Genomic DNA, 13,083 nt, shown 5'->3' with positions numbered 1-13,083 from the left:
TAGGTCTAGTAATAATTAGTGTCGTTTTTTAGTGTTCGTTTATGTATTGGGAAACGACATTAATTATTACTAGACCTGATATTAACATTAGCTTCTCGTGTAATTTCGTCCTACAATTTATGAAGATCGCTGGGAGTAATAACTTTTCATGTAAGTTTATCCTACAATTTATGAAGATTAAATTACTGTGCGTATAAAAGTCGTACGTGAGGAAAAGTAAAATTTTTCCGAGACACGGAAGTGAATCGATTGACGGTAGGCGAAGAGCGAGTGTGCCAAAGCCCGTCGAACAGGGACAATGTAGGAATGCGATCAAACGCGCACCCTTATCTAGAGGTTCTCCTCATTTCGCGCTGGTGATATTTCGAGAGATGACCTTAGGGAAAAATCGATCCCAGCCGCCGTATCTACGGCTTTTGTAGGACACGAAGCTACCCAGTTCCGTACATGTACCTACAGACGTACACAGTACATAAAAGAGTGCAGTCCTTTCTGACCATTGTACTTTTTTCCCCATTATTTACTTATTACTTCTATTATACATTTTCTTCATGTTTTGCCCCGAGTTTACAATGTAAAACGTCTTCAAAGGAATTTATTGTTTTTTGTACAAATAAGGTGGAAAGAATTTAGGAGTCTTGTATTTAAAATGTAAAATATTATTTCTGCAATGTTAGAGATATAAAACTGTAAGAAATGATGTCGGAAATCGTTTGAGTACTTATGATTGCCAATCAGTTTTGATAACGATAACTGCAACGATTGGCAGTGCAATAGTAAACGAACTCGACTATCACAAGCCAGTATAAAATTGTACACAGTGCGAATAAAACGGTTGACTCACTCGATGGGTGGCAGCGTTTATAACAAGGAATGATCAAACGATGAAAACCATGTGCCAAACCCGTCGCGTAGTTAACAGAGTTCCTCGAAAGTGAACTCGTCGACCCCCTTTAAATCGTCGAAAGAACTTTCGTCTGAATAATTTCTCCGCGCGCGGCTGTACACCTTTTACGTGGTCTCACTATCTAAACGCACGCGGCTGGCGTTCACTCTCCTCGTGGTCGTAAAATCGATGTGCGTCTGATACTTACGTGCGTTCAGAGGATTTCAAGAGGTCAGGTAGAATGAAAGATTAAAATGTAAAATATTATTTCTGCAATGTTAGAGATATAAAACTGTAAGAAATGATGTCGGAAATCGTTTGAGTACTTATGATTGCCAATCAGTTTTGATAACGATAACTGCAACGATTGGCAGTGCAATAGTAAACGAACTCGACTATCACAAGCCAGTATAAAATTGTACACAGTGCGAATAAAACGGTTGACTCACTCGATGGGTGGCAGCGTTTATAACAAGGAATGATCAAACGATGAAAACCATGTGCCAAACCCGTCGCGTAGTTAACAGAGTTCCTCGAAAGTGAACTCGTCGACCCCCTTTAAATCGTCGAAAGAACTTTCGTCTGAATAATTTCTCCGCGCGCGGCTGTACACCTTTTACGTGGTCTCACTATCTAAACGCACGCGGCTGGCGTTCACTCTCCTCGTGGTCGTAAAATCGATGTGCGTCTGATACTTACGTGCGTTCAGAGGATTTCAAGAGGTCAGGTAGAATGAAAGATGCATCACAGTTTGGGAAAAATTGATTTAGTTTTCTTCAGGAATAAATAGAATTCGTTGGCGAGCATTATTGCTTTTAAATCTTTTATGTCTAAAAAAATAATGACGTCTTCGTGGTCTATACATAAGGTACTGAATAAATGAACGCTACCAAGAACCGCTTATAGTCCGTAGAGCTGTTACTGAAAAACGGGATGCGTGTTAAAATAAAGTCAACGTTCATCCGTTTTATTTAAAGCTACGCGGTTAATACATTTCGAACGACAAAGAATGAACACATTTTTGAACGTTCGTCTCATGGGAATTGGCGGCTCGAATCTAGGACAGGCTTCTCGGCACGGCAGATTAAATTAATTACTGCTTATCAGAAATTCCAATCAGAAGTTCGCATTCCTTCCTAGCGAATGACCATGACTTTCGACCTGAAAATCAGCTCGCGAGTGCGTTCACCCTGATCCGATTCATTGACGCCTTTCTAAGCGATCCGGCATTCCTCTCGCGTACGCGCTTGTCAGTCTTTGCTCTCGCTTTGGCTCGCATTTCCTTACCGCGACTTTCCTCGGTGCTTTCGTCGAAAAAATTCACGATTGATATTTAATCATAGGAATCAAGTTTTCAATTGGCTCCGTTCTTACAATGTTTCGTGGAACAAATTCTATAGATTTATAAAATCCGTTCAGATCGTAATTGTAGGATAGTTAAAGACGTATAGAAAATAAAAAATGAGATATATTTCATTTCTAAAAAATAAAGAAAATTCCTGTTTATTTCTAAATTTATTTTACAAATGCTTCATATTTCATAAAACTCTACTCCACTGTTAAAACAAGTATACTGATTTTATGCTGTGTATATTGTGTGTAACCCAATTAAAACGGGGCCAGGTTCACAGAAATATTCTGTTATTGATTCACCTGTTTCGGGATGATCAATCATGATAACGATCGCTGTCCGTTTCGATTAAGCTTGAAAAATATTTGGAATTATTAACTACTACCTAAAACTGTCATTTTCCATTTCGGTATCGTTTTTTAATTCGTCTCTCATTGGCGAAAAACGTCTGATCGATCGATAATACATTATCTGGGCTTATCGCCTTCCTTCGTGTAATAATTCGATTCGGGTAACAAACTACGCCTTTTATTGTCACATTTAATGCAACCAGAATTATATCAGACATTGTAAGAATATTTCAATTTTCTCGTAATGTTTAATAAAGTTAATAAGTTTTGAAACGTCGAAAATGAATCTGTAAATACTCATTTCTCTTCTAAATTATGTGATTGAGATTGATTACATTTGAAATACGATTTTATTAAGACTGTCAATGATTGATTATAATGTTTCAATTAAAATAATCTAGTATAATTAATAATTCGAAACGTTTATCAGATTTTTTGCTAGCTAGACTTACTAGAAGTGCCCTAAGGTTTATGAAAGGTTGGGTTTTCGGTTTCTGGTTCTGTACTTTCACCGAATAAAGTAATATATGATCGCTGCTTTAGATTATATTTACTCAAGGATCGAGAAATAAAAATTCTAAGATTTGTCTCTATTAATTTATTAATCAGAATTTAATCATTTCCAATAATCGTTTATAGTTACTCGGGTGATTTTAAAAAGGGAGTGACCACTGACTTATGGTAGCCACCCCTAGGATTGCTCATTTGGTCATCTGATTAAGGATCGTGAAATAAAAATACCAAGATTTGTTCCCATTCATTTATTAATCAGAATGTAGGTGACATGCATTAAATTATTGATACAATTTGAGGTACAGAAATTCTAATCTAGACTCTAGTACTTCGCTGAAGAATTGGATTTTGAAAACTGGGATTAGTCATTTGGTCAAGGGACATGAAATAAAAATGCCAATATTCATTTTAATTAATTTATTAATCAGAAGTATTCATACTTGTACAATAAATTAGATTCGAAACGGAGGAAATTGATTTCAATAGAAGTTCGTTTAAATAATTACACTGTACATTCCTTGTTCCTATTGAAAAGCGTTTTTAACACGTCCAACTACGCACTTCAACTATCTTATATCTGGCTGCAAGATCACCATGTACTCGTTCTATGAATAACGTGAGCAAATAATTTATTTTTACCCCACAACGTACGTGTCAATTTGATTCGACACTGATCGGCATACGAATGCGTATCGCCGAGAGAACATGATAGCGCAGATCTAAACGCGATAACGCCTGTATCAATTCTACAATATGTATTTAACATTTTTTACAAACAGTAACTCCGCTGTCGAGGTAAAGTGAATTTTAATCTTGTTCCTATACAGAATATAAATTCGAAGAATTTCACAAAATTATTATGATTATTCCTTCTTTTTTAATTTTTGCTAATTACGATGTACGTTGACGTATTCACGTAAATGAAAATCAATAATAGATGACGTGGTGCAGCTGCGTTGACAATGCCTTCTGTGATGTGTCCCCGATACGTTTCCATTATTCGCAAGGTTTCGTGCTCCAAATTAGGCGCGACACGAAAAATGGTTCGTCGGAGGTCGAACGCAGATTACGTGTCACGCATTCATGAATGAACATCGTATATTGTTAATTAACAGGACAGAAATATTTAAATTATTTTAGCTCGATTCGCATACTGTAACAATTTAAGATTACGTAAGTGCATGCACATAAATCATTTGCCTGACAATAATTGATGGTCGAGTAGAGATTCGTTTAATTGTCAGTTTTATAAGATGTGCTGTAGAACACATTTTATATAAGATGCCAATGATCAATTCTCATCCTTCATGCATTATTAAATCTTCTTCTTCTAGTACATTAAAATATACGACTTTCACTATTGTGTAATTATCGTCTTCGCACGTATTGAAAATTTTTGATCGGTTTCCTAGTTATGGCACGTAGCATACTCTTGCGCGGCTGTGATCTATAGGGGAACGAAATAACGGCACTTTATATAAGAGCAGCGTTACATCACTCAAGTGTCGCAAACTTTTTCCCTCAAAGGAATCAAAATTCGAGTTGATCACACGAAATCACAAGAATTCCGTACTAACGTTTCATTTAGAGACTGATTTATATTCAAAATAAAACATGATATCAGTTTACAAAGTGCTTGATCTAGCATATAGGAAGTAACGTAATGTCCATCAGCTGACGACCCCAATTTTGGGATTCCAATCATGGTATTCGTGAAATCGATTCCTCCTGATCCGAATATTTCCTCAAATATTCCAGATACAATCCAGTGTTTTAATCAGACAGATACCTGCGGATGTATTGCAAACAGTAATCTGTAAATGTTATAAAGAGATAGAGAAATGTATAAAATGAGTTAACAATCTATTATTTACTGCTTTTTAAATCGTGTGCTTAACAGAATTTATTCTGACTCGTTAAAATTGATTTTTGACCAGTTTTCAGTAAGTAACTCGAAACGCAGTCTTTTTATCGAGTTAAGAAAATTTTTAAGTGGTGCCCGTCTCTTGAAGAGAGTCAGGGAGCTCGCAAGGGCGATGTAATCGTGCAACTAACTGTTAGTTAGCATCAACAGGCCGTCCAAAGCGTTTATGAACGTAATTAAGACGGCAGACGGTGTTCGCGTCACGCCCGGCACATTTAATCCAGTTATTTTTATCCTTTTCTTCGTTAATCAGCGCTTTCCTTCGTCCCGTTAAACGCGTTTCTGGGAAATAACCAACCGTTTCCACTGGATCCTACGTGACTAACGATACACGTTACACTGGACGCGTGTAACGAACGCGGTGCAATTATTTTGACCGGCTCAACGCATCGCGGGTTTTCAATCTCCCAGCTTTGCGTCGGTTTATCGCGTGCAAGTTTTCCAACAACTATGCAGACTACAAAAACTCAAGGGATAGAACATTGATAAAACTGGAAAACAGAGTCTTTTATACATTTTTCTATCAAAAATGTAAAATTCTCTGAAAGTCAATGGAATAAATGTACGAATATTTTATTATTTTTGATCATAAATTAGTCACGTTGACTTCGTGAATGCTGGCGTTGACCGAACAGCAGATTCTGTTGCGATCGATCCGATTTCCTGCTCGGCGGACGGAACACGGGCTACGAAATCATTAATTATATGCGGCGAGCATATCGCGCGTGTTACGTGGCTTGTCAGGGTCGACGATGCGATCCAGATGTGTCGACGTTCGGATGCTCTTATTCAGGTCTCTAAACTCCTCTCTCTTTCTCCTGTTCCTACAAATGGACCTCCCGGTATCTGAAACCGGTCCGGGTTCATCCTACCTGCAGCTCGATTCACCGATATCAACCTGTGCGTAAATATGCATAATGTGGCAACACATACATACAATGTCCAGCCTCTTCGGCATACTTCGCCGTCGCAGCTCTTGTCTCGTGGGAATGGGCTGACTGACCGACTGTGTTCGTCTGCGGACTTTCTCGGAATGTGTGACGCAGACGTTCTTTTGTTCACTTTTCTCTTTTTTCTATCTACTTCCTCTCTGGCTATGTACCTCGAAGAGAAAAATTGTTAAAAAGCAGTACTGAATTTTTTCTAAAGGAAATTGTATATCGAGAATTATTCGTGGAAGTCCGATTGGAGATATTTAAGCTAGTTTGAAAACCGTTGGAATATAACGTGCAGTTAATGCCTTTCGAAGTTTCCGGGTGTGAGTTTTGGAAGAGAGTTTTGAGGCTGTGCCAACAAGAGCACGTACATGCACGTCAACGGTATAGCGTTCGAATGAGAGCACGCGTTTAAATAAAAGGTGAATAGAAAGCACGCCAGCGTATCGAGTCCTTGCCTTAGATCATTGATGAAGCCGACTGCGATGCTGGCAACAATTCAAAAACATTTTCCAAAAGGACGCTTCGGATTTACGCGAATATCACGGGTGGTCGACCTCGTGTATTCAATTCCACTCGAGTAAGACTGGACAGTCTCGCAGAAACGGAATGAAGTTTACGATAGAACTGTAAGCGTGACTCAGTCGTTGTTCCCGTAAGAATTCATAAACGTATTCGATGAGATTCTTATTGTTCCTATTATTCAATCTGCACTTCGTTTCGTAGATACAATACTCGCATAATAGTGTAAACACGAGTCTTAACAATTACCGATGATTCACACAGTTATCGGCGACGTTCATTAATTTTCCACGCAGGATCTTTTCAATGGGACGTCCATTCATTCCATTCCGTTCACGAATCGGGTTTTTTTTTTATACAGTACGGGTCCTTTGTCAGTGATTCAGACTCTCTGTGCTTCTCTCTTTTTAAGACTCTACCTGATATTGAAAAGGCACTAAAATTCGTTTTTGTCCAGCAGGATTTAGATCGTACCTTTAAACTAGTTTTTATTTTGCAACTCTTATTTTTAAGTGCTAGAGTTCTTTGGTTCCCACGAATCGACTTCCTGTTGTACAAAGAGGAAATGTGGTATTTCTGAGGCCTTTTATTTCGTTTCTCAATTCTGCTTAAGTCTCAGTAATATTAAATTGTCCAATTTTCAACTTACACTTGTACCTTTGCAATATTTTTGACGAAGTATAAAATTACGATTGGATGTAGTAATTCCATGAATATTATAAATATTTATTATACTGCTATTGAATATATTTAACAATTCGTCTAAAGTTAAATTGAAATGAAAGTGGATTTGACGATGGAGTTTGAAAAGAGGTATATAAATCCTACTAGAAAATTGTCTGCGCGCTATTAAATGTCGTCACGCAGTTTTTGCTACATCCGTACTGAGTGGACCAAACTTCACTCGCCGTAATTGTATCGCAGCCTGGAAACTCGTTAATCACTCGCGTTATGCGATACGTTTCACAAACTGCGTTCGCGGAATAAATTGCATAAAAATTCCAAAGTGCAACAACCCGCGCACGTACATGTGTTCCAATAATGGTGAACAACAGAGTGCTTGGTATTAAATGAATCATTGTAATAACCTGTCAGCGTAAGAATACAAGAAACAGAATTGTCAGTTTATATTGAAGTGTAAAATCATTGCATTTTATGGATCAGTATTAATACGTTTCGCTGATCTGTGACTTAATGTATTTTATTGAAGTGCTAGTACCACTTCAACGTTTTCTGTTGATGAAGAAACCCAATCTACGAGAGTATATCGCTTTCACCGGGGCAAAGAATCCCCACTTCCGGAATAGCACGCATTCTTACTTTAAAGCGGTGCGTTTTATCTGTGAAATAAAATTCCAGTTTCCCCCCTTCTGATCTATCCAAACTGGATCTTAGACGACGTACGTAACGGTGTCCATATGTCTCCATCGTGCTTTACAGAAAACTCGTTTAGATTTTAAGATATCCTAAGGGATTCTTAGTAATTTCACGCACCCAATCCTTTATACGTACTTTTTATATACATCAATATTTTATGAATTGAGAATCTCAATTTAACAATTTTAAATATAAATTACTATACTTCTCTTAAACATTCTAATCTTTTTTTAAGTTTGACATGAATAATCAAATCCTATTTCTTATTTATCAAAATTCCTACGCATATTTTCATGTAAGATATTTTTTTGAAACTCTAAACTCTTGAAACAATGTCTTCGAGATCAATAATGATTGATAAGCGGAAATGGGTCGCGGTATTATTAAGTGGGAGCGCGTGGAAAACTGGCGTAGCTACGTGGGAAATCATGACGTGATACGATACGATAATGGCAGTAATGGGTTCGCTTTTCCACGATAATCGGTTCGAGGTAAGCTCTCGGTGCCACGTGCTGCTCTATCTCGACCGCGCGTAGGCGCCGACGTGTCCTTTGGATGCCGATAGCAGTTGAAACAACCAGGTAGGCGTTTACACCTGTAAGCTTACGGTTTTATGGCGGTCAGCTGTTGGCAAAGGAATTCGTAACGCAAACTCCATATATCAATACCTCAGTAAATACCTAACGTGACAATCTTGAAATATTCCCAGAAATTTACTGTGGGAGTTAGCATTCCTTTCGAGATTCTCATTCCTGAATTAAAAATATTTAATATATCAACTACATCTTTTTTTTAATTACTTATATCCTTGTTATGCTTGAATCGTTTTTAAAGGGAGAAGTTCACTTCGAACGTGAACTCTGTCGCAAGATATTTAACTCTTCACGTACAGTAAAAATAAAATAATCAATAGCTCGGCTTATTGTTAGTTTACGCGTTGCTTTGGATTTCCTCTGTGCCCAAGGCAAGAGCAAGGTTACTGAAACGCTAGTGTCGTACGTTGAGTCGTTAACGCCTACACGTTCAAACTGTCGATATTGCATGTCATTAACTGAGCCAGTGAAAGCATGTTGTTTTATCAGAAAAGGAAATGAAACTTGCATTATCTTCAAGAATTCAAAACTCATTCCAGTGATAATAATTATATTACTTAATAATATATTCTCCTGGTAAAAATTACTGGCAGTTAACATTATTTAAGAAGAACAATTAAATAAAAATAGTAGAAGTTCAATTCATAGGTTTTAGTTTTCCATTAACAATCGTTACAACGTTGTCAATTTTCTTTATAAACCCCATTACGTTTTATAAAACCAGAAGCAAAATCCGCTTTCTAAAAATCTTTTATTCCTCTGTGGTTGCGAGACTGGTTCGCAGTGAAATCGCTTTAGAGCCCGTCGCTTTTCGCGCGAAACCCCGCGTTTTCGCGTCGCGGTGCTCGCAAGAGGAAAGAAAATCCTCTCGACTATCTTTGAACCCGGTTCACCGGGTGTGCCGCGCAACGCGAAGCCCGACACAGTGTCGACACGGTATTTATAGAGATTGGTACAACGTGCGTGCGCGATATTAATAGCCTGCCGTTTCTTTTTTTCCTGCCGCCGATTGTTCGCGTGTAAAGAATTGATTCACGGCGACGTCGAGTTAAATTTGTGTCTAAAAGGACATGTTTCAGAAAACGTTCTTCAGGGGCTTGTATCAATGTAACTGGATTTTTAATTATACATTTCAATATCATATATAGATTTCAAGAGATAATTTTTTTGCATATTTAGGTTCGCAGATTTCATTTATGTATAGATAAAATGAAAAATGGACACAGTATATAAAAATTGCATATTTAAAGGATGAAAGAAATTCAATGTTTATTGATATCGATTAATCTTCCAGTATGGAAATTAATTGCAATTTTGCTGTTCAAGAATCGTGGATTTAAGAATTCCTTAAAGGAGAGGACGTACGTATGGAATATTAATTTTAACGTTTGTGCGATGTATTGGACGAACATATCGCGAGCACGTAATTCGCACTCGTCATTCAGACGGTGTACATCCTCATTAAGCGGATCGAGCCGAGTTTGCATGCATTACCTATTCTGTAGGAACGTCGCGGATACGTACAACCCCGTTCACAAGTCATTCTCTTTGTTCATCAACAAATTTAATGAAATTCGTATTAGGAATATTCAGAAACTATTCCAATTACAAGATTGCAATCAGTCGTTAAATATAGTAAATGGTAATATATCCTTAATCCTTCCAATCCTTATAATGAATGATATATTCTTAATCCTTCTAATAAATCAAGAGATAAATCATATAACTATAATCATCTTTATAAGTCGCATAATAAATCATATTAGTTTGTTTTTTGATATTATTACAACATTCGAATCAACGCCACGTTTTATGTTCTAAGACTTGTGGACGAGGATGTACGCAGCGTTTAAGTGAAGCTGTCGAATGCTCGATCGGGAAAACCGGTGCTCGGCATCCGGGCAACAATGATCGACTGAAAAATAAATTATGTATACGTAGATGGAATTGGCCAGCGTATTTAGAGCGGGAAGCATCCCGTTGCACCGCATCGCTTCTTTTTCGCGGCTTCCACCCGGAACAGTTAGATCGGTCGTTGCTGTTCAATCAGCAAAAACTGAAGCGACAGACATTCAGTAAGTTCCCCATGCGGTTTCAAACGTTTCAGTTACGAATTAGAAATCGCGTACTTTTTAACAAAATTCTTTCACTGAGCTCAATACAAATCACCTTTTTATTCAAATTTAATTTAATCCTCTCTAAAGATTCTAATCAAAGTGCAGTTTGAAACAAATTTCAGTAGTCACTATATAATAAGAAATCGTAAATAGCTTTCGTTGAAATGGAAGCAGTTCGGTAAAATGTTAAGAACAGGGTTTGTTTTCCTTGGCTCGAGTTCGTTAACCGAATCTATGTAAAACGCTTGTACACACGGAACGATCCAGGTGCAGTATAATCATCGTCAGATTTATAACAGGATTGAACACAAATACGGCCTCTCGACCCATCAAGCTACCACGCTCGACGAGGAAGCCAACCCTTTTGTTACGCTCCATCGGTAACCTAATCAATAGAGACAAGAAACTCAGTACGCTTTTTCCTCATCTCGCGCGAATTAGCCGTCGTTGCTGGCAAAAATGAACCGGAAACTTATCCCTAAGCTCGTCTGATTAGGTGCTCATTGATACGCGACGTATTCGTGTCGCAAAAAAGCTGACATTTTTGATCGATTTACCTTCAGGAGCATTAGAATTCCAATCCCAACCAGAAAGCTTTTAATAAAATTCGATAAAGAATATTCAATTCATCAACAATAACAAAATTCTAGAATCATCGTATAAAATTAAATATATTGAAATTGACATTGGAGATTTTATGAAATGATATCATTCAAAAATGTGCCCCTTTAAATGAAAGTCACATCAGTAAGAGTAGGTTTGAGAGTAACACCCATAATTTTGGCACTTTCCTAATGATATTAAAAGCAAGAAGTAAACAATATCTCGGGTGAAGCAAGCTTCTAACTGCTTATGGTAACGAACTTACTTGGCTTCGGATAAACTGACCAACATCGCTCCCACGTTACAGCGCCCACGGCACATGCGTGTCGGTCGGGGTCCGCTTTGATTAAGCTTCGATCGAGTTCGCGTCACATTATGCAAGTGAAATGGCACGCCTTCTTTGAATTCAAATTGTCACCGTCAGCGAGAACGCGTTATCTCTCATATACAGTGAAATAAATATGATAACTATGCCAATAATCAGACACCTCGATCTGTACCATCTGTCAGATGCTATAATTTCTTCGTATCTTAACTAGAACCAAGTAATTTCCTGTACAATTCGATTTAAATTGTATTTATCAAATAAATATACAAGTACCATCGTAACAGAATTGCAGAATTAAGTAATAACAAAAATTTAATTAAGTTTTCTTATGAATAATAATAATCTTCTGTACAATGTGTATAAGATATAATTATTACTTTAGTTTATAGCTGTTACGATTGGCTATTAACTATTACTAGATTTCAGCAAGTGACTAAAATGTTAATGTAACTGGTATTCGTTTTGAAGTTTTCTTAACCGCTTCACGTGGGCGAAAGTTGTCCATTTAACTTTCAAATTAATGTATCTTTGCGCCAAGTTGGCCTAATTGAAAACTGCAGTTTTTCTCCTGGTTGGAATTTCAAACTTGTAAGGATGAGAACAAGTAACTAGAAATCGTAGCAAATTAAATAACAAAATGAATTTAACTTATTCAACGCGAACGTAATAAATTTATATTTGCCAATCAATGACCCACTCACGAATTAAATCAAAATTACTGGCGATCATCCTTGACCCAATTACAATGTGTGTAATGGCAAACGGGTTAATTGGTGGTAGAAGCAAATAAATTTTTACGCTGATGGCAAGAGTGGCCTCTTCGTCCTTCATCGATCAGCATGTGCAAAAGTGCCAAGCGTTTGAACTTGTGATTAGCTATCTTGGTTTCACGTGTATCGCGTCTCATAATCATTCATTGATTCATCGTCGTCATAAAAAATTATGCAGTTCGTAGAAGTATGTATAATTTTTTGAAAATCATTAATTTAATAACTTCCATGCAATTTCTTTTTCAAATTTTATCTTACACTTCCAATGAGTTTTACCATTAGATTGTAGACTTTATATAATTGAGTATAACAGAGATTTTTAAAAGCATCTAAAGAATTTCTATCAATCTTATCTTCTCTATACAAATCTTATTTCTGAAGAATTTCTATCAACCTGATAAGATCCAATTTAGATTATTCCCTATACTGTCAATAAACTCACAAGAATTCGATATACAATTAAAGTACGTCGTTCAATGGATTATAACAAACAGCTTATTTAGTACTGTAATCCTGTATTTAGGAATTAACGTTAAACGAACATAAAAAGTATCATGACTTTTAAATATTTCAGTAAAGATTCAATGGACTCTGTTAATTAGAGATGAAATTATTCTATGGGACTAAGCCGTTTTAAAGAATCTAATTTCTTTAGCTGGGATTAAGTCGTAGAATTCTCGATGAGACGTCACCTATTATTATCGCCTCAGCTAATTGCGTGTCCTTTCTGGCGGACACGTAACACACCGTCGCGGGTAGACAGTATGCACGCGCTTACATTCTTTTTCCATCCGTGCCCGAAGCGAGTTTCTGG

The sequence above is a fragment of the Ceratina calcarata genome, unplaced genomic scaffold (genome assembly GCF_001652005.2).
Source record: "Ceratina calcarata isolate Rehan_Ccalc_2016 unplaced genomic scaffold, ASM165200v1 scaffold39.2, whole genome shotgun sequence".
Lineage (NCBI taxonomy): Eukaryota > Metazoa > Arthropoda > Insecta > Hymenoptera > Apidae > Ceratina > Ceratina calcarata.
Note: the sequence above shows the minus strand (reverse complement) of the source record.